The sequence below is a fragment of the Phacochoerus africanus genome, chromosome X (assembly GCF_016906955.1).
Source record: "Phacochoerus africanus isolate WHEZ1 chromosome X, ROS_Pafr_v1, whole genome shotgun sequence".
In the NCBI taxonomy this organism is placed as follows: domain Eukaryota; kingdom Metazoa; phylum Chordata; class Mammalia; order Artiodactyla; family Suidae; genus Phacochoerus; species Phacochoerus africanus.
In genome coordinates, this window is record NC_062560.1 from 35,361,956 (window position 1) to 35,383,437 (window position 21,482).

General features: G+C 41.9%; 1 protein-coding gene and 1 pseudogene across 3 annotated transcripts in view; both read left to right on the plus strand.

The window, feature by feature from the left end:
* The window catches only part of LOC125118273 (transmembrane gamma-carboxyglutamic acid protein 1), a 137,151-nt gene that overhangs the window by 81,808 nt on the left and 33,861 nt on the right, over window positions 1-21,482 (plus strand). The gene's annotated exons all lie outside the window — the stretch shown is intronic.
* On the plus strand, window positions 15,800-16,616 carry LOC125118275 (ferritin heavy chain-like; annotated as a pseudogene).

Sequence of the window (21,482 nt, forward strand, 5' to 3'; positions counted from 1 at the left end):
ACAAGTCTCTTCTCCAAGTCCATGATTTTCTTTTCTGTGGAGATGTTCATTTGTGCTGGATATTAGATTCCAGTTATAAGTGATATCATATGGTATTTGTCTTTGTCTTTCTGGCTCATTTCACTCAGGATGAGATTCTCTAGTTCCATCCATGTTGCTGCAAATGGCATTATGTCATGCTTTTTTATGGCTTAGTAGTATTCTATTGTGTATATACACCACATCTTCCTAATCCAATCCTCTGTGGATGGACATTTGGGTTGTTTCCATGTCCTGGCTATTGTGAATAGTGCTGCAATGAACATGCGGGTGCACGTGTCTCTTTTAAGAAGAGTTTTGTCCGGATAGATGCCCAAGAGTGGGATTGCGGGGTCATATGGAAGTTCTATGTATAGATTTCTAAGGTATCTCCAAACTATTCTCCATAGTGGCTGTACCAGTTGACATTCCCACCAACAGGGCAGGAGGGTTCCCTTTTCTCCACAGCCCTTCCAGCACTTGTTATTTGTGGACTTATGAATGATGGCCATTCTGACTGGTGTGAGGTGGTATCTCATGGTAATTTTGATTTGCATTTCTCTTATAATCAGCGATGTTGAGCATTTTTTCAAGTGTTTGTTGGCCATCTGTATATCTTCCTTGGAGAATGGTCTATTCAGGTCTTTTGCCCATTTTTCCATTGATTGATTGGCTTTTTTGCCCTTGGGTTGTATAAGTTGTTTATATATTCTAGAGATTAAGCCCTTGTCGGTTGCATCATTTGAAACTATTTTCTCCCCTTGTGTAAGTTGTCTTTTTGTTTTCTTTTGGGTTTCCTTTGCTGTGCAAAAGCTTTTCAGTTTGATGAGGTCCCATGGGTTTATTTTTGCTCTAATTTCTATTGCTTTGGGAGACTGACCTGAGAAAATATTCATGATGTTGATGTCAGAGAGTGTTTTGCCGGAGAGTGGTTTTCTTCTCGGAGTTTGATGGTGTCCTGTCGTATATTTAAGTCTTTCAGCCATTTTGCGTTTATTTTTGTGCATGGTGTGAGGGTGTGTTCTAGTTTCATTGCTTTGCATGCAGCTGTCCAGGTTTCCCAGCAATGCTTGGTGAATAGACTTTCTTTTTCCCATTTTATGTTCTTGCCTCCCTTGTCAAAGATTAATTGACCATAGGTGTCAGGGCTTATTTCCGGGTTCTCTATTCTGTTCCATTGGTCTGTCTGTCTGTTTTGATACCAGTACCACACTGTTTTGATGACTGTGGCTTTGTAGTATTTCTTGAAGTCTGGGAGAGTTATGCCTCCTGCTTGGTTTTTGTTTCTCAGGATTGCTTTGGCGATTCTGGGTCTTTTGTGGTTCCATATAAATGTTTGGATTGTTTCTTCTAGTTCTGTGAAAAATGTCATGGGTAATTTGATAGGGATTGCATTGAATCTGTAGATTGCTCTGGGTAGGATGGCCATTTTTACAATATTGATTTTTCCAACCCAGGAGCATGGAATATCTTTCCATTTCTTTACATCTTTAATTTCCTTGATTAATGTTTTATATTCTCAGCATGTAAGTCCTTTACCTCCTTGGTCAGGTGTATTCCCAGGTATTTGATGTTTTAGGGTGCAATTTTAAAAGGTATTGTATTTTTGTATTCCTTTTCTAATATTTCATTGCTGGTATACAGAAATGCGACTGACTTCTGAATATTAATCTTATATCCTGCTACTTTGCTGAATTTATTAATCAGTTCAAGGAGTTTTTGGGTTGAGTCCTTTGGGTTTTCTATGTATAGTATCATGTCATCTGCATACAGTGACAGTTTTATTTCTCTTCTCTTCCCATATGGATGCCTTTTATTTCTTTTGTTTGTCTAATTGCTGTGGCTAGGCCTTCCAAAACTATATTGAAGAGCAGTGGTGAGAGTGGGCATCCCTGTCTTGTTCCAGATTTGAGTGAGGCGGCTTTCAGTTTTTCCCCATTGAGGATTATATTTGCTGTGGGTTTCTCATAAATGGCTTTGATTATATTCAGGAATGTTCCCTCTCTACCCACTTTGGCGAGGGTCTTGATCATACATGGATGTTGGACTTTGTCAGATGCGTTTTCTGCATCTATTGAGATGATCATATGATTTTTGACTTTTTTTTTTTGTTAATGTGGTGTATGATGTTGATTGATTTGCATATGTTGAACCATCCTTGTGAACCTGGGATGAACCCTACCTGGTCATGGTGTATGATCTTTTTGAAATGTTGTTGGATTCGGTTGGCTAAGATTTTGTTGAGAATTTTTGCATCTATATTCATCAATGATATTGGGCGATAGTTTTCTTTTTTGGTGGTATCTCTGTCTGGTTTTGGAATGAGGGTGATAGAATTTCTTTGGGAATATTCCTTCTTCTTCCACCTTTTGAAAGAGTTTCAGGAGGATGGGCATCAATTCCTCTTTATATGTTTGATAGAATTTGCCTGTGAAGCCATCTGGTCCTGGACTTTTATTTGTAGGGAGTGTTTTTATGACCTCTTCAATTTCATTTCTAGTGATCGGTCTCTTCAGTTGGTCTGTTTCTTCTTAATTCAGTTTTGGCAGGCTGTAAGATTCTAGAAAATGGTCCATTTCTTCCAGATTGTCAAACTTGTCATCATATAGTTGTTCATAGTATTCTCTTATGGTTTTTTGTATTTCTGCAGTATCTGTTGTGATTTCTCCTTTTTCATTTATAATTTTGGTTATTTGGGTTCTTTCTCGCCTCTTTTTAGTGAGTCTGGCCAGGGGTTTGTCAATTTTGTTTACCTTTTCAAAGAACCAGCTCTTGGTTTTATTTGAATCCAAATTTTTGATCATAGCAGAAAACGTTCCTCTTATGCCCTCGTTATAGAGGAATCCATACAGTTTCTTCTAATGTATTTGAGTTTTTACATTTAGGTGTCCAATTCAGTTATAATTTATTCTTGGGTATGGTATGAATTATGGATCTGATTTTTTTAACATAGCTATCCAGTTGTCCAAACACCATTTATTATAAAATCCCTCTTTGCCCCAGTGATTTTAGGTACCCTTTATCATATACCTGACTTCAGTATGCAATTAGCCAATTTCGAGATTTTCTTTTTTTTTTTTTTTGGTGTGTTTTTCAGGGCCACACTCGCAGCACATGAAGGTTCCCAGGCTAAGGGTCCAATCGGAGCTACAGCTGCCAGCCTACACCACAGTCACAGCAATGCCAGATCCGAGCTGCATCTGCAAGCTACACCACAGCTCACGGCAACGCTAGATCCTTAACCCACTGAGCGACGCCAGGGGTTGAACCCACCACCTCATGGCTCCTAGTCAGATTTGTTTCTGCCGTGCCATGATGGGAATTCCTGGAACCTCTCTATATTGGCTGTTTACACTCAACATAATGCTCTTATGTTCATCCAAGTTGGGTATGTCAGTAGTACATACCTTTTCAATGGCTGAGTCGTATTCCATGGTATGGATCAGTTTGTTGAACTACTCACCTGTTGAGGGACATCTGGGTTGTTTCACTTTGGGGCTATTTCAAATAAAGCTGTTATGAATATTTGTGTACAGGTTTTTCTGTGAACATAAGTTTTTATTTTACTGGATTAAATCCCCAGGAGTATGACTGTTGTATGGGAAATCCATGTGTAGTTCTTTAGGACATTGACCGATTAATCTGTCATTGTACAAATTACTGTTTTAAATTACCACCGACAGTGTTTGAGTGATCCAGTGTCTCTGCGTACTTGCCAGCACTTGGTGGTGTGAACGGTGTTTTATTTTAGTCATTCTGATAGTTGTGTAGTGATAACACATTGTGGTTTTAATTTCCATTTCCTAAAATGGCTGCTAATGTTGAACATCTTAGATGCTTGTTTTCTATTTACATATTCTCTTCTGTGAAATCTCCCTTCCTGCCTTTTGCTTATTTTCTAATTGGATTCTTTGTTTTCTTGTGTTTTTGAGTTTTGAGAGTTTTCTGTGTGTTCTAGATACAAATGCATTGTCAGACATGTATTTTGTGGACTATTGATTTTTATGTGTTAATTGTATATCTTACTCTCTTACTGACCTCTTTTTATTGCTTTCAAGGTGAAAGATGTTTTTATTGCTTCCCTCTGGCCGTTATGCATGTCAGTGCTTCTGTATCCTTTCCTGCCCGCAGAGACAATATGCTGCATTTTAGTAAACTTCAAAGCAAATAGAAGAAACTATTTCAACAATTGCTCAAGCAATTCTCCGCGCTCTCCAGCATCATCTTTTCCTCTCTATAGAATCATTCTCATTACCCTACATGCCTTTTAGGAAGGAAAAAAAAGAACTCTCTTCACCTTACATCTCCTTCCAGCAATCACCTCATATCTGGAAACTCGCCTCTGTCCGTCTAGATGCACTCCCCGGGTGAGCTCTCCTAGTATGTGGCTTGAAATGCTAATAACTCCCATATATACATCCTGGGGGCTTACCCTGAACTGCAGACCTGGCTGACGAATTGCCTGCTCACCATCTCTTCTTGGAATTGAATATACTTCTCAAACTAAACATAGACACATCTGTGTCTCTTTCCCCCAAACCTGCTGCAGCCACAGCCTTTCCGATCTTAGTGTGTGATAATAATGCTGTCCATCCATCCCTTTGCTAAGCCCCAAATCTTGTTGTCCTCTCTGACTCTTCTCTCGCTTTCAGTCCGCACCCAACCTGCCAACAGTGTTGGTGCTAAGATGAAAATATATTCCGAATAGAGCCACCTTGCAGCCTCTTGACTTGTTACCACTTTACATGCAAGCCAGCATCACTCTTCTCATCCATATCATTTCTTGGCCCCCTCCTCATAGGTCATTCTGAAAACAGCAGGCTCAAGTGATCCTTTAAAAACTATCTTCTCTGTAACGGCTTTCTCTCTCCCTCAGTAAACATCAGGGTGCTCGGAATCACCCACAAGGCACGTCACTGTCAGTCCTCATCCCTCCCCGCTCCGCTCCACACCTCTGCGCCGGCTGCAGGTGCTTCTTGACCTCATCTGCAATGCCCCATGACCCCTTACTCACTTGGCTGTGGCTTCCTTTTGGCTCCACACACAGACGTGGCATGTTTCCGGCCTCAGGGCCTTGGCATCTGCCCGTTCCTCTTCCAGGTGGATGTTTCCGAGCTCCCTCACCACCCTCCATCAAATGCACTTTCTCAGCGAGGAGGTATCTTACTTCAAATTGCAACCTCTCGCCCTTTGGGGAATTATTTTTCTTCCCTACACTTAATCACCACCTGATGTCTATTCATTGTATTTGTTTAGCATTGCTCTCCCTCCAGAACCATTAGCTCTGCGACAGCAACATTTCTCTTCTGTGTTGTTTGTAGCTGTGGTCTTGAGCGTATGAAACAGTGCTGGCACATTATAGGAATTAAATAAACAGGTATTTGATGAATGAAGGAATGAACAAGTGGATTGGCATGTCATGAAGTACATTTAATTCATAGGAAGTAGTGATTTAAAACTGTTCACAAGTTAGCTGATAGGGACTTAATTTAAAATGTTTTCTATTATGTTGCTGTTAGGTTCCTTTACTTCTTTATAGTTTAAAGCCTGTCATCTTAGTTTGCTTATACCATTAAAACCATGCCATTTGCAATAAGGTGTACCCAAGGTCTTTGATCTAATAAGTGTCATAGAAATGGCATTCCGATCCTGGACCCATTTCAGAACATCTATCTCAGAATAGTGTTTGTTCTACTTAAGAAGGATCTGCTCTGTGTTAAGAAGCATTTGAACAACACAGTTTCATTTTCGAAGCTCATTTAATTAATCCAAGCAGTGAAGAAAATTACCAACTTTGGCATTTGCTTTCTACTCTTAGACTACGTATTAACTCTCTTTTTGTTTACTAAAATGTATCAGTCAGAATAGTTTTATTCATACTTAATTTCATCATCCCCAGATCTGAACTGTGGGAAGTTAGAACTAGGCTTTCAGTAGAATTGGGGGGGGGGGGTAATTTTTTTTACCTGACTTGGAACAGAAGTCTGATTATATAGTAGAAGAAAATGTGTTGTACTTTTGTGGTCCTCATTTTCACCATGTAGACATTCAGTCAAACTTATTCGGGTGTTATCTGCTGAGTGCCTACAATATTATAGACATGGGACATAAAACAGTGGACAAGCTAACCACTGCCGCCCATCCCACCTCCTGGCCCCGAGGCATTTGAAATCTGGGAGAGAGAGCTGTCACATACACAAAAGCTCACAGGAGCAGTAGTTAAAGAATGCCCTGCTCAAATCCTCTGGACAATCACGTGGACCTGATTTGGTGTCACAGCTCTGCCACCTACTGACTGTATTGCTTTGTGCAAACCTTATACCTTTCTAGGCCTCCATTTCTGTATCTTTAAAAAAAGAGAAATTACACTGTCAGCATTAGGTTTGGAGCTGTGCGCTTAGCTTCTTTCCTGGCACAGAGAAAGCCTGCAATAAATACATTTGATTCTCCTTTTTAGGGGCTGAATTATAACCACTTTATTTAGGAATAATTATTTGATTTCTACCACATAATTATTTGTTTTCTCCTTTCTTCTCTCTGGGTCCCCCAGGGTAGTTTATTTCGGAACTTTTAATCTTGAACTAACGTGAAGAAAATAGTGATTCTTTCATACAGCTATTTCAGAATTTTTCTTCGCAAATTATTTCTAGTTAATTTGTGCTTGACTCCCCACGATGGCTGTCCTCAGACTTCAGCATGCGTAAGAATCAGCTTGGTTGCTTCTCAGAACTTCATAGGCCACCTTAGTGCCCAGATCTGGGTTTTTTCATACTCTTCCACAGCACAAGAAAGCAGGACTCCTTGGGCAAATGGCCAATTCTAGGTCTGGAGCAGGGAGAAGACAGGACAAACCGAAGCATGTTATTGCACCAGAAGGTAAGGAAGTACGCAGAAAAACAATAAGAAAGAGCCTGTTCAGGGACACAGCCAGCCTGAAGGAGCTCTCAGTGGCCAAAGCTAGGACATTTTGAGTAACCAAATAAATGACGGAGTACTGGATTATAACCCAAAGCATATAATAAATACACACGTCCATAGCTATGTAAATAAACAAACAGGTGAGGAGAAACCAATCTGCAGTTCACAAGAATTCCAGATGATGTATGTAAATACTTCCCTCTTGAGGAGGCAGAGCTTAATTCTCTGCCTCTCTTGAGCATTGCTTGGATTTAGTAATCTGCTTCCAATGGAAAGTGGGGAGTGGGGGAGACCTTACAGTAGACAAATCTGGCAAACACTACCTTGACTGGGTGATCAAGGCTCGCATCATCAGTGATACGTGATGTTTATAATGTTATGAGAAGGGGCTTCACGTCTGTGGTATTTCCCCCTAAACCCATAGCCCCAGTGGAATCATGAGAAAATGATAAAGACACCCAAATTGAGATGGCTACATTCTACAAAATACCTGACCCCTCAAAACTGTCAAGGTCGTGACAAAGTAGACAGAAAAACTGTCACAGCACAGAGGACACTGAAGCTATGTGATGTTTAAGTGCAGTGCGGGATTGGATTCTTCCACAGAAAGGTCATTACTGAGAAAACTAGTGAAATCCAAACCCATTGTTAATAGCAATGTACCAGTATTGGTTGATTAATTATAAAAAATGTACCATCCTGGAGTTCCCATCGTGGCACAGTGGTTAACGAATCCATCTAGGAACCATGAGGTTGCAAGTTCGATCCCTGGCCTTGCTCAGTGGGTTAAGGATCCGGCATTGCCATGAGCTATGGTGTAGGTCGCAGACATGACTCAGATCCCGCATTGCTGTGGCTCTGGCGTAGGCTGGTGGCTACAGCTCCGATTAGACCCCTAGCCTGGGAACCTCCATATGCCGCTGGAGCAGCCCTAGAAAAGACCAAAAAAAAAAAAAAAATTATACGTATTTTTTAAATGCCCAGTCCAGGGCCCATAGGTCTCCAGGGGGTCAGGGAACATTCTTTAGTGAGTCCTGGGGATTCTAATGTAGGTGATCAGAAGATAACATTTTGTTAGATTGTAAAGCAAATGCTTTAATTAAAACTGCTTAGTTGGAATACTCAAAAAGCTTTGCAGTGGGTGGTGTTTCTAGGGGTGCAGACAACTGTCATGTCTGGGTCTTTCCCGTGCACTGTTTATTCCACGCTCCACTCTGCCCCCAAGTTGTGTCTGTAGTTTAGAAACACAGTCCAAAGATTTTTTCTTCTTGCTTTTTAATTTTTTTATTTTTTCCTTTGTAGGGCGGCACCTATGGCATATGGAAGTTCCTGGTCTAGGCGTCATTTCGGAGCTGCACCTGCCAGCCTACACCACAGCCACAGCAATGCCAGATCTGAGCTGCAGCTGCCACCTATGCCACAGCTTGCAAGCAGTGCCAGATCCTTAACCCACTGAGTGATGCCAGGGATCAAAGCTGCATCCTCATGGATACTAGTCATGTTCTTAACCCACACAGAGCCACCACAGGACCTCCTCAAGTCCATAGATTTTAAGTCTAAGTCCAGCTATTCCTTCTTGGATAGCACCTCTCATTTCAAAGTGTTAACCTTAAATTCATTTTGTATGGAAACGGTTAAAAGAGAAATTGAAGAAAAAGATAGGTAGTGCCCTTTGGTACTAGGATATGTTACTAAAGCCACATTGGGAATCTCTAAATCATAGCGCATGGCAGGAGGCAGCATGTACACATTTGTGGGTGGAGATGGGGATTAGCAAGAAGTGCTCAGTGTCTCAGGGGTTTAAGAGTTGATCACTAGTTCCCTGGAGGTTACTCATCACACTCGCAAGCAGAAACTCGGATTCTTTGACATATTCAGAGAAATTCCTATTTCACTTAGCTTCTCATGATCCACTGATGTCGCTTGACCGCTGATTCAGAACTTTGCCCCTCGAGGGTGAGGGAATTCAGGAAGGATGGGAGGGAGCTGAGACTGGGCGTAGACATGTGGGGGGCAAAAAGGGCATCACTGTGGCTGTCTCCCAGCCACACTATGTGTTTCCATACACATCTTTCCACACCTTCTCTAGACCCATCCCAAACCCTCCTGGAGGAGCCACATATGAAGTTTCCCTTCTGCCACATGGGGCTGGTTTCCTGGGGCTCCTATGGACATTGTCACTACTTCTTTTGGGATTTCCTGGGAATAAGTTAAATAGGGCCAAAGTCTTTCATTTCATGGACTTGGTATTCTGAGCTACTGGAAAGATGAGGAAGGTCTGACTTCTGCAAGTACATATCACTTTGTCCATTATAAGATCATTTAAGGTCAGTTTTTATTAATGATATTGTTGATGTTATTTTGAAATTAGTGGCGAACTCTACTCTCTGGAGGTTGGGCCCTTTGGTTGATCATAAATCCCATGTAGTCTTAGTTACTCTTTTCAGGTTACGGTAGTAACTTAATATGGAGGGTGTCAGCCTGTCTGTTACCAAAGCAGTGGACTTACTCCACTGTGGGTCTTTCCTGCCCAGGCCAGCAGTCTTTTAACCTTGACCTGATGGTTTTTTTCTCAGCAAGTTTCCTCTCCCAATGCCAGCTAACCTTTTTCAGACCTGCTCTCAGAGACTGGGTACCTGTGGGACTGATGGGTCTATTTGTTGGTCATTTGTAGAATCATCTGCGCCATAGATTTAATAAAACTCTGTGTATCTTAGGCAGCAGTATCTAGTTAGTAATGTTAATGCCCTGTTTAACCTCCATATATGCTACTATTTACCTGTGATTACACTCAAGGTACATGTAGAAGAATATCAGAACTTATCAGCGCTCCTCGTTAGAATGCATTTGCCAGAAGGAATTCTTCTCATGGAGCTGATGGGAGCCCAAGGATTCCATGGCAATACTGCACCAGAGTTTAAGGTCACATAACTGGTGAATCAGGTGTCTGAAAGAGTCTGCCTTGTATAACCACTTTAGCTTGACAGTCTACACTCTTGTTCCTTGGAAACAAGCAGATCCCATACCTTTCTAGGCACTTTGGGCATAAAAACTCCTGTCCACTCTCTTTCACTTAAAACTTCAGTGTTGGTTTCTCTTGACACTCACCTTTTCCTTCTCTGCTCCTTTAGCTCCCACTAGACCTTGACCTTAAGACTGTGGATTAAGGAGAGGGTCCTGATATGCTCCTTAGCCCATACCCTTCCCATTTCTCTCCCCTCTGGTATTTTGAGGACCTGGGAGAAGGAAGGGGAAAGGAGACAGATGTCGCTACCTTAACCAATAATGCTGTAGCCCCTTCTTGGCTGTCACTAAATCTCTGGTGGACCTGATCATAAGTTGGGAGGGAGATGCACAGCTGCCCCACAACACCGTTCCAGGAATAGGAGTTAGGGCTCTGTTGGCCTCTTTTGCCCCCTTCCCTACCTGGCCCCTGTCCTGGTTTTCACACCTCACTTCCTTGTTGTCGAGGCCCTTTGCCAGGCGAAGAGCCCTCTGGGGCAGAGCAGCAGCGATGTAGCTCAAGCTTTCCACGTATCCACCTCACTTAAGAGAACCTCTTACACCTTCATTTTAATCCTTGGAAGGAGTCTGTTCTACTGCTGAGCCTGTTCTCCACCTTGCTTTTCCTTATGTCCACGCCGCCCTTCCTACGGGCACAGGGGCCAGGAGTGGGGCGGGTCGGTTACTCCACTGCTTACGTGAATGTCCCCTCACGGAATGAAATGTGGGTGTTCTCCTCCTGCGGGTGCCCTACATTTAGCTTTCCTGGAGCTCCCCTCAGTAGTTCAGTCTCAGGGTCTAAACAGTAACTTTGAATCTATAAAAGTGTGACAACCGACCTAGCGTGTGCAGTGGGGATCCTAGTGACGCTGTCGGCCACGGAGCTGCCTCTTTGGAGTGCTTGATTGCTTGCTAGCCAGGAACTGTCACGGATAGAAATGCCTCACGTCATCCAACAGGGAACTGCGTTCCGTCAGGGGAAGTGATAAGAATGAAACCTTCACATTCAAACTGGGATTTGAGTAGAACCCTAAATCAGCAACTTTGCCTGATAAATGTGTAATGCACCTATTATTTCATCTAAAAGATGGTGTCACATGGCTCCCATGGCATGCCAGGAGGAGGTTGGCTGGCTGTGAATTCAGAGAACAGGGGCTTGCTTACCTGTTACCCAAGGAATTATATCCCTTAGCCTAATGTACTAAACCTCTCTCTCCAAAAAAGTGAAAGAAAGAAGAAAAAAGATAAAACCCATTCTGGGATGAGGCTGAAGTGTTGTAAAATGATACAATATCCAACAGAAAATGCCAGTTTTTTAAAAATTAATGGTTTATATTTTATACATAATACTGTAGACCAATAGGGCCACAAATAAATTACTAAAAAGTATAAACAATTATGAATAGGTTAAAAAAGTAGCTACTTTGATAACTATATTAAGGCAAGCATATGACAAAACCCAATAAATATTACCATATTTTATCAGTTCTCTAATCTTTAATTCACATTTTAACTTTTCTGAAATTGAGCTGCAGCTTATAATCAGTCACATTAGTTGAAATCTTTTTTTTTTTTCCTTTTTGAATGCATAAAAGAGTGTGCTTCTCAGTTCATGTATATCTGATAAAATACAACAATCAGTCCACCCTGCCTACCCCTCAGAGATTCACATCTGGGTGGGGCCACTACCATAAATCAATTTCTGGTACAGCGGGTGGCTGCTGATTTCTTTAGTACTGTTGGGGATTATAATTAGTTCCTTCCCCCAGTGTTAGGGTGCAGTTCTCCCAGGGCAAGACTTCTGACCATGGTTTTAATGGTTGGAATATCAGCAGCTATAGAAGGAGAAGTAAGATTCAGTTGAGCCACTTTTGAGGTACAATAAAATCAGTGACAAAGGAAATTAGAACTTGGGGCTAGCCCTATATTGTCAGCTGTGGGTCTTAGGTACCACCAAGCTGAAACAGGGCATCCATTCTCCCACTGCACATATAGCAACAAACAGAGCAAAGAAGCCTCTGCCTTTTCTTGAATTCTGTGCTTCAGAGGGTCACACTAATTTCATAACTTAAAATAGCATCATTATTTGCATTTTAAAATAGCATCCCATTCCCAATGCTAATATTTGATACCAATCACTGCTCATCACAAATAGACTAAAGGCTGTTTTTTCTTTCCATTCTGTATTGAAGAAAGACCCATAGAATAGGCTCCCATCATTTTTATAACTGACAGGGTCCATGGAAACCAAATAAGTCAAGCTCTTCATTTTACAAATAAGGAAATAATAGCTCCAGAGAACTTGTCAATTTGCTTCTTTGCCCAGAGCAAGATACTGATTGGTGTAGCCTTAAGTAGGACCCCGGTCTCCTTGCTCTTCCCTCCCTCTGCATTCCCTCCTAATTTAATTGGTGATGGTTATCATAGGGTTTTACAGTGGAAAAATTTACCTCTAGGCTTCTTATGCGAGTTCTTGATAGGCTATTAGTAAAGGCACACCACAGTGTGCTTACTCAGGCCCGGATATGACTGAAATGGAAAAATTGGTGGCTGGTTCATACTCTTAGCTGTATTTTTATTTTTACTGGTTTAAAATGCTTTAGGACAGGCAAAGTGGGTGATATTCTTTTGCACCATTACACCAGTATTGCAAGTGCCAAAAAGACGAATAATACACCTGATTTCTGACTAAAATTGGAACTTGTGGCTTTTGATTCCTAATCAAGTTCTGAGCATCATACCATGTAGCTGACACACTTAGAGCACAAAGCAGGAAGAAAAGAAAAAGAAAGCCTAATAGAACTTGTAATATAGTAGGGCCAATTAGAAAGGAATATAGAGGTAGGCTAAGATTTCTGTTATCTGAGAAGTGGCAACCTGAACTCTTAGACACTTTTGTACTTGTTTAGTTTGATCATTTTCAGGGGAGCTGTCTTTAAGCTAAGTAAACTGATGAGGTTCCATTACAATTCTAGAGCAATGTCTGAAGAGGTAAAAGAGATGATAAAAAATTGTGTTTAAAACTAACAAAACTTTTCAGTTCTAAGCGATTAATTTTTATTACTTTGAAAAACATTATATTATCAAGATCCAGGTACATACTAATAACTAAAATGAGATAAAGTAGGAGCCTCCTGGTGGCTCAGTGGGTTGAAGATCCGGGGTTGTCACTGCTGCGGTGTGGGTTTGATCCCTGGCATGTGAACTTCTACGTGCTGTAGGCACAGCCAAGAAAAAAATGAGATAAAGCAGTTAGAATAATAATTCCCCATAAACCTAGAATTTATATTAGTTTTTCATTAAAATTGTTCCATTTTGCTGTCTGCTATTTTAAAATATTAAAATTCAGGGTAAAAACTAGATGAAACAGAGATAATTATTTATGAGGGATTGTAGTATCTCTTCAGCATACCATAAAAAGATACTTTGGCACTTCCCTGGCGGCCTAGTGGTTAAGGATCCAGCATTGTATCACAGCCGTGGCTCAGGTTGAACCCCTGGCCTGGGAACGTCCACGTACCACAGGCACAGCCAAATGAAAAAAAAAAGATACTTTGTTCTAGTGTATGCCATTCCGATTGCCTTCTGCCACCTCTTCTGTTCCTCACTTCCATGATCCCAGAAATCATATGCCCACTGAAATTTGGTCAAGGATTGCCCTCCCACAGACATTCTTGGTGAGGACAGAAAATACTAATCACCTGAATTAAAAAATCATAAATTGCTAATGAAGAGAAATGCAGCAGATACTGTTGATCTAAAAACCATTTTACCTACCTCTTCCTTGCTAAGATAACCCCAATTTGGGGGAGTAATAATATACCCAGGTGCTAGAGGTACATCATAATTAATCTAATCAGGATTCTGGTCTAGTCTCATCATTGCCATGGCTAATCATGGCAGTATTACTCCCTTTTCATAATCTGTAGTAATGTCTTCTCTCTCATTCTTGATATTGGTAATTTGTCTTCTCTCTTTTTTTCCTAACTAGTCTGTCTAGAAAGTTGTTTTTTAATCCTAAAGAATCTGTGTTTGGTTTTATTTATTTTCTGTCTTTTGTTTTCTATTTCCCTGAATTTTCCTTTGTTTATCATTTCGTGACTTCTGCTTGATTTGGGTAATTAATGCTCTTCTTTTTCTAGTTCCTTAAAAGAGAAGGTTAGATTTTTTAGTTTAGATGTTTTCTAATCTTGCATTATTTGAATCCTTTGAAACTTTTTGAGATTTATAGCCCAGAATATGATTTATCTTTGTAAATATTCCATGTGTACTTGAAAAGAATATGCTTTTAAAGACTACATTTTATTTCCTATCTCTCTCTCATGAGAATTATTTCTTCCTCTTTGCCCTCTTTTTCCTCCTGATTTATAAGTAGTATCATACTGGTTACCTACAAAGAGGAGACCACTATGGCCTTGAACCATGTGACTATATAACCTATTCAGAAAATTATTTACAGTTTTAGAAATTTATTGAAATGATGATTGAATCATGGTAGTTATTAAAGACACCATAAACAACTAAATACACACACACACACACACACACACACGTACACCCTAAAGGGTATCATTAGCACATCAGAAATAAGAGCAATTCTTGGAAGATAGGAAAAGCGAATGCAATCAAATTCATTAATTCAGAGAATGTGAAACATCTGCAATAGAAAACCGAGCATATTGAGACACATTTCAAGAGCAGTCAACAAAACTGAAGTACTGCACAGAGTCCTAGGTCAGCTGTGAGATTAAAGAGCTGCTCTGTGAACAGCACATTTTTTTTTCCCCTGCCCTGAGACCCTCCCACCCCTATTTACACTGGGCATAAGAACCTGTGCCATTTGACCCCCTTTAATTTCCCAAAACTATACTACAAAGACAGTGGATGAATCTAAATAAAACAGCTGTCGGTTGCATAGAGGGGAAAGAACAGGACACAGCTACTTCCAAAGGAAAAACATGCTTCTTAGAGTGTCAGAAATATCATCCTTATTTTGACAGCAGTGAAAGTCCCTAGCCTGCCTGCAAACTCCATGCCACATACCCCCAAAAGAGGGCACTGAATATCTGACACAATCTACCTTCCCATTCCAAGGAGAAGCCTCATAGTGAAATGGACCTAACAGCTCTACAGTAGATCCATGCTAATTACCAAGGCTAATCAAATGAGTCCTTTATTCCTAAATAACATGAACAAAGTTTTGCCACATATTTGAGGAATGTGAAAGAGAAGATCATGATAAACAGAACTATTTCTGGAGAAAAAAAATATAGTAAAGGGAACAGAAGAGAACTTTACAAAAAAGTCCAAATTCACAGTCTCAGAATTTTTTTTGTTTTTTGTTTGTTTGTTTGACCTTTTAGGGCTGCATCTGTGGCATAGGGAAATCCCCAGGCTAGGGGTCAAATCTGAGCAGCAGCCACCAGCCTCCACCACAGCCACAGCAACACCAGATTGGAGCCACGTCCGCAACCTACACCACTCACAGCAACGCAGGGTTGAGTGAGGCCAGGGATCGAACCCCGATCCCCATGGTTACAGTAGGGTTGGTTACCGCTGAGCCATAGCAGGAACTCCCATATTCTCAGAATTTTAAGGAAGACAGTGGGTGTATAAAAAGAGAACAGGGTGTTTTTATAAAAAGGAGTCAGAGAACAGGAGAAAGTCCTTGGCAAATAGAAATAGGATGCAAAATTTAAAATTTAATAGATAACTAGGGTCTCAGCTCAGCATCTCCTTGTCTCAGGCAGGCTTTCATGGAACTTGGGACGTAGCACTTGTGCCTCTGCCGCCCCCCGCCCCCCCGCAATCCTCCATTACCCTCTACCCAGTCCTGTTCCCACCCGACCTCTTGTAATGAGCCGGAAGCTCCTCTCCCTTAATGGACCTGCCTTCCGGTCTTCCCTGAGCTGCCCCCTGACCTGAGCCACCTTAGTCAACCACCCAGGGAACACTCCGAGGCTGCCGCCAGGCCGCACGGGCCCCACTTCCGCACCACCTTCTTCTTGGCCTTGGCGCCTGCTGAGCCCACGCTACCAGCCATGTTGCCCACGCCGCCCTCACAAGTGCACCATAACTACCACCCCGAGTGAAGGCCGCCCTCAACAGCCTCGCCACCCTGGAGCTCCACGCCTCCTGCGTGTACCAGGCCCTGGCCTTCAACTTGGATCGCGAGGATATGGCCTTGAAGCCCCTGGCCTGCTGCTTCCTGCGCCGCTCCCAGGAGCACACCAGGCGCGCCCAGGAGCTGATGAGCCTGCAAAACCAGCGCGGAGGCCGCCTCTGCCTCTATGACGTTAGGAAGTCTGACCTTGAAGACTGGGAGAGCGGCCTCAAGACCATGCAGTGCACCTTGCACCCGGAGAAACGCATCAACGAGAGCCTGCTTGACCTGCACCAGCTGGCCACCTAGCAGAGCGACACCTACCTCTGTCATTTCCTGAAGAGTCACTACCTGGACCAGCAGGTCGAGTTCATCAAAGAGCTGGGGGACCATGTCACGACGGTGCGCAGGATGGGGGCCCCAGAAAACAACACGGCCGAGTACCTCTTTGACAGGCTCACCCTGGGCGACAGTGACAAGAAGGACTGACCTGGACTGCCTTCCCCGGAGCCACGGGGTGACTGCCCAAGGTCACCATGCCTGTGTGCACACACTGAGTATTGCCCTTGCAGAAAAAGTTCACTTAAGTCTTCTTTCTTTTGCTTTTGTTATTCCTTCCAGTGAAGTTAATGATTCGTAAATACAGGTCTCAGGTTGATGTGTCTGTGCAAAACCCTCATCTTTTAATCAGGTATACAGGAGTCTCTCCACCCACCTATCCCCTGTCCACGTGCAGCTCAGGATTTCCATAGATGGAGGGAGGAGGTGTTCCGTGGGACCCTGGAAAACAAAGTCAATCTTCCCTTTATAAATAATGTGGGGGTGGGGGAGTGGTCTTGGGCCCTAGTGAATGTTGTGCTTAAAATATACAAACATGGCCTGAAAATCATGATTGGGGTTGATCTGGGGAAAAAGTGAAGGGAATGAGATAGGAAAGGGACTGAAAGGGAGTTTTCACTTTATTTGAAGTGTTCTTGGTTAATTCTGGGTAGCAAGATATTGGCCCTGGAAGCTGGTATAGCAGAGTCCCTCTTTGACAAGCTCACTCTGGGCTGCAGTGACAAGGGAAACAGCCTTAAACTGGCTTCTGCATAGATGTGAAGGTGACTTCCTGTGGGTTCCTGTGGAGGATATACATATTGTCCTTAGAGTACCTCTCCTTTGCCCTGGCCTCATTCAGTGGGTCTTAACTGGCTCTGGCATTGCCATGAGCTGTGGTGTAGGTCACAGATGAGGCTTGGATCCTGCATTGCTTGTGGCTGTGGTGTAGGCCAGCAGCTGCTGCTCCAATTCGACCCCTAGCCTGGGAACTTCCATATGCCACAGGTGTGGCCCTAAAATATGCATATGGTTATATAGTGGTAATGTGGAGAGGTGTGAGATGGGTGGTGGTTTGGGGCACTTGTGTCAGTTGGCACATGTGTTTGGTAAAAATATGGATTAAAAACTTCTTTATTTCATCATAGTGGTTGCTTCTGGGGAAGAAGTGAAAACAGGATTAGAGATTGAAGTTAATGGAGTCTTCAACGTTATCTGAAATATTTTAGCTTATTAAATTATGCAAGTGTTAATGTTTATTGTTTCTCAGTAACAGCCTGTCAGCCCTGGAAACTGGCATAGGGGAGGACCTAATTGCCAAGCTCAGCTTTGTCAGTGATTATGGAAATTTTGTCATAGGCTGGCTTCTCCATAGACACAGGTATAACTTCACATGGTTACCAATGCCAGGCATGCACGCTACTATTAGAAAACCTCTGCTTTTGTTTTTTTAAAATACATTTTCTAATAATTTTGTACGAAAAAACTCAATACAGTGGTTGAAAATTTAAGATAGTTGCTTAACATAAATTTTTTGATAATATATGGTAGGTTGCATCTCTGAGCTCAGAGAAATAAGAGTCATAGAAAGACCTTGTATAATGCCTAATAGCCACCAATAGAAATCTCTAAAGAGGAGTTCCCGTCGTGGCGCAGTGGTTAACGAATCCGACTAGGAACCATGAGGTTGCGGGTTCGGTCCCTGCCCTTGCTCAGTGGGTTAACGATCCGGCGTTGCCGTGAGCTGTGGTGTAGGTTGCAGACGCGGCTCGGATCCCGCGTTGCTGTGGCTCTGGCGTAGGCCGGTGGCTACAGCTCCGATTCAACCCCTAGCCTGGGAACCTCCATATGCCGCGGGAGCGGCCCAAGAAATAGCAACAACAACAACAACAACAGAAGACAAAAAAAAAAAAAAGAAATTTCTAAAGGAAGAAAGAGGAGGTTGTATAAAAGGGAACATAATAATCAAGAAATAATTTTTATTTTTTAGTTTTTAAATTTTTTTTTTGTCTTTAGGGCCGCACCCGCGGCATATGGAGATTCCCAGGCTAGGGGTCCAATCAGAGCTGTAGCTGCCCGCTTACACCACAGCCACAGCAACTTGGGATCTGAGCCGCACATGCAGCCCACACCACAGCTCACGGCAACACCAGATCCTTAACCCACTGAGCAAGGCCAGGGATTGAACCCACAACCTCATGGTTCCTAGTTGGATTCGTTAACCACTGAGCCACAATGGGAACTCCAAGAAATAATTTTTAAAAGGCTAACTACAATCCAAATACTATGGTCATATAGTTTTTCCTTTAATATAGCAGTGCTCTAAATTAGATTAACAGATATTCCTGTAATGAAACTTATTTGGTCACTGTTGATTTGTTTTTTGGTACATTTTTTTGCACTGTAACATCATATAATTAAGATGTATAATGTGTTGATTTGATACATCTATAGTGAAATGATTGTTCCCAAAGCCTTAGGTGAAACCTGTATCGCCTCACATAATTACCATTTCATTTTGGCGGTAAGAACATTTAAGATTGATAATCTTAGCAACATTCAGGTATATAACGCAGTATTAACTATAATGTCCATGCTATGCATTAGATCCCCAAAGTTTGTGCCCTTTGATTAACATCTTCCCCTTCCTCCCACCCCTAGCCTCTGGTAACCACCATTCTACTCTGTCTCTATGAATTTCGCTTTTTTAGCTTCCACGTATAAGTGATTGACTGCATATTTGACTTATTTTTACTTAGCATAACCACCTCAGAATTCATCCAAGTTGTTATAGAGGGCAGGACTTCCTCCTTTCTCGTGTTTAAGTAATATCCCATTACACACACACACACACCCCAACCACATCTTCTTTATCCATTCATCTATTGGTAAGGCACTTCGGTGATTTCCAAATGTAGACTATTGTGAATAATGGTGCCTTGAACATAGAGATGCAGATTTTCCCTTTGGCATCCTGTTTCCATTTCTTTTGGATACATACTCAGATGTTGGATCATTTGGACATCTACTTGTAATTTTTTGAGGAGCATCCATACTGTTTTTTCATACTGGCTGTATCAATTTACAGTCCCAACAGCAGTACACAAGAGTTCTGTTTTCTCCACATCCTTGCCAATACTTGTTATCACTTTTCTTTTTAATGATAGCCATTCTAATAGATGTGAGGTGATATCTCAGTATGGTTTTGATTTGCATTTCCCTGATGATTAGTAATGTTGAGCGCCTTTTTGTGTATCTATTGGCCATTTGTATGTCTTCTTTGGGAAAATGTCTATTCAGGTCCTCTGAACATTTTTTAATTAGGTTATTTGGGTTTTTTGCTATTGAGTTGTGTGTGTTATTTATATATTTAGGATGTTAACCCATATTAGATGTGTGATTTTCTTGTTTGTTTAATCGTTTCTTTTGTCGGTGTTTTGAGGTAGTCCCACTTATTTATTTTTTATTTTTGTTTTTTGCTTTTTTTGGGGGGGGGCCCACACTCGTGGCATATGGCGGTTCCCAGGCTAGGGGTCTAATTGGAGCTACAGCTGCTGGCCTACACCACAGCCACAGCAACACCAGATCTGAACCGTGTCTGCAACCGACACCACAGCTCATGGCAACGCCGGATCCTTAATGCACTGAGTGAGGCCAGGGATTGAACCCGCAACCACATGGTTCCTAGTCAGATTTGTTTCTGCTGCACCACAATGGGAACTCCCCACTTATTTATTTTTAAAGCTTTTGTTGCTTGTGATTTTGGTGTCATACCTTCAAAATTGTTGCCAGGATCAGTGTCAGAGAAGTTTTTCCCTATGTTATCTTCTAGGAGTTTTATGGCTTTCAGATCATATGTTTAAGTTTTTCATCCTTTTTTTTTGTCTTTTTTTTCTAGGGCCACACCCACAGCATATGGAGGTTCCCAGGTTAGGGTCTAATCGGAGCTGTAGCCGCCAGCCTACACCAGAGCTACAGCAATGCTGGATCCTTAACCCACTGAGCGAGGCCAGGGATCAAGCCCGAAACCTCATGGTTCCTAGTCAGATTTGTTAACCACTGAGCCATGCTGGGAACTCCAAGTTTTTAATCCTTTTTGAGCTACTTTCTTGAGAGAAATAAAATAGGAGTCCAGTTTCATTGTTGTACATGTAGTTATCCAGTTTTCCCAACACCACTTAACAAAGCAACTGTCCTTTCCTGATTGAATATTCTTGGCTCCTTTGTCAAATATTAGTTGGTCATATATGCATGAGGTCATTTCTGAGTTCTTAATTGTTTTCCATTGGATTATGTGTGTTTTCATGCCAGCACTAAACTCTTTTGATTACTATAGCTTTGTATTATAGTTTAAAATCAGGAAGTATGATGCCTCCAACTTTGTTGTTATTTCTTATGGTTGCTTTTGTCTGTTTGGGAATTTTAGGATTATTTTTATACTTATATAAAAATGCTATTGAAGACAACCTATGGAATGGGACAAAATAGTTACAAATTATGCAACTGACAAGGGTTTAATCTCCAAAATATACAAACAACTCATACAACTAAACAGCAAAAAAAAAAGAAAGAAAAATGAGCAGAAGACCTAAGTAGACATTTCTCCAAAGAAGACATATGGATGGCCAACAGGCACATGAAAAAAATGTTCAGCATCACTAATTATTAGAGAAGTGCAAATCAAAACTACAATGAGGTGGAGTTCCCATCATGGCACGGCAGAAATGAATCTGACTAGAAACCGTGAGGTTGTGGATTCGATTCCTGGCCTTGCTCAGTGGGTTGAAGATCTGGTGATGCTGTCAGCTGTGGTGTAGGTTGCAGATGTGGCTCAGATCCTGCGTTGCTATGGTGTAGGCTGGCAGCTGTAGCTCTGATTTGACCCCTAGCCTGGGAACCTCCATATGCCACGGGTGCAGCCCCAAAAAGCAAAACAACAGCAAAAACTACAACGAGGTACCACCTCACACTGGTCAGTCTACAAATAACAAATGCAGGAGAGGGTGTGGAGAAAAGGGAACCTTCCTACACTGTTGGTGCAAATGTAAATTGGTACAACTAATATGGAAAACAGTATACAGGGTCTTCAAAAAACTATATATAGAACTATCATATGATCTAG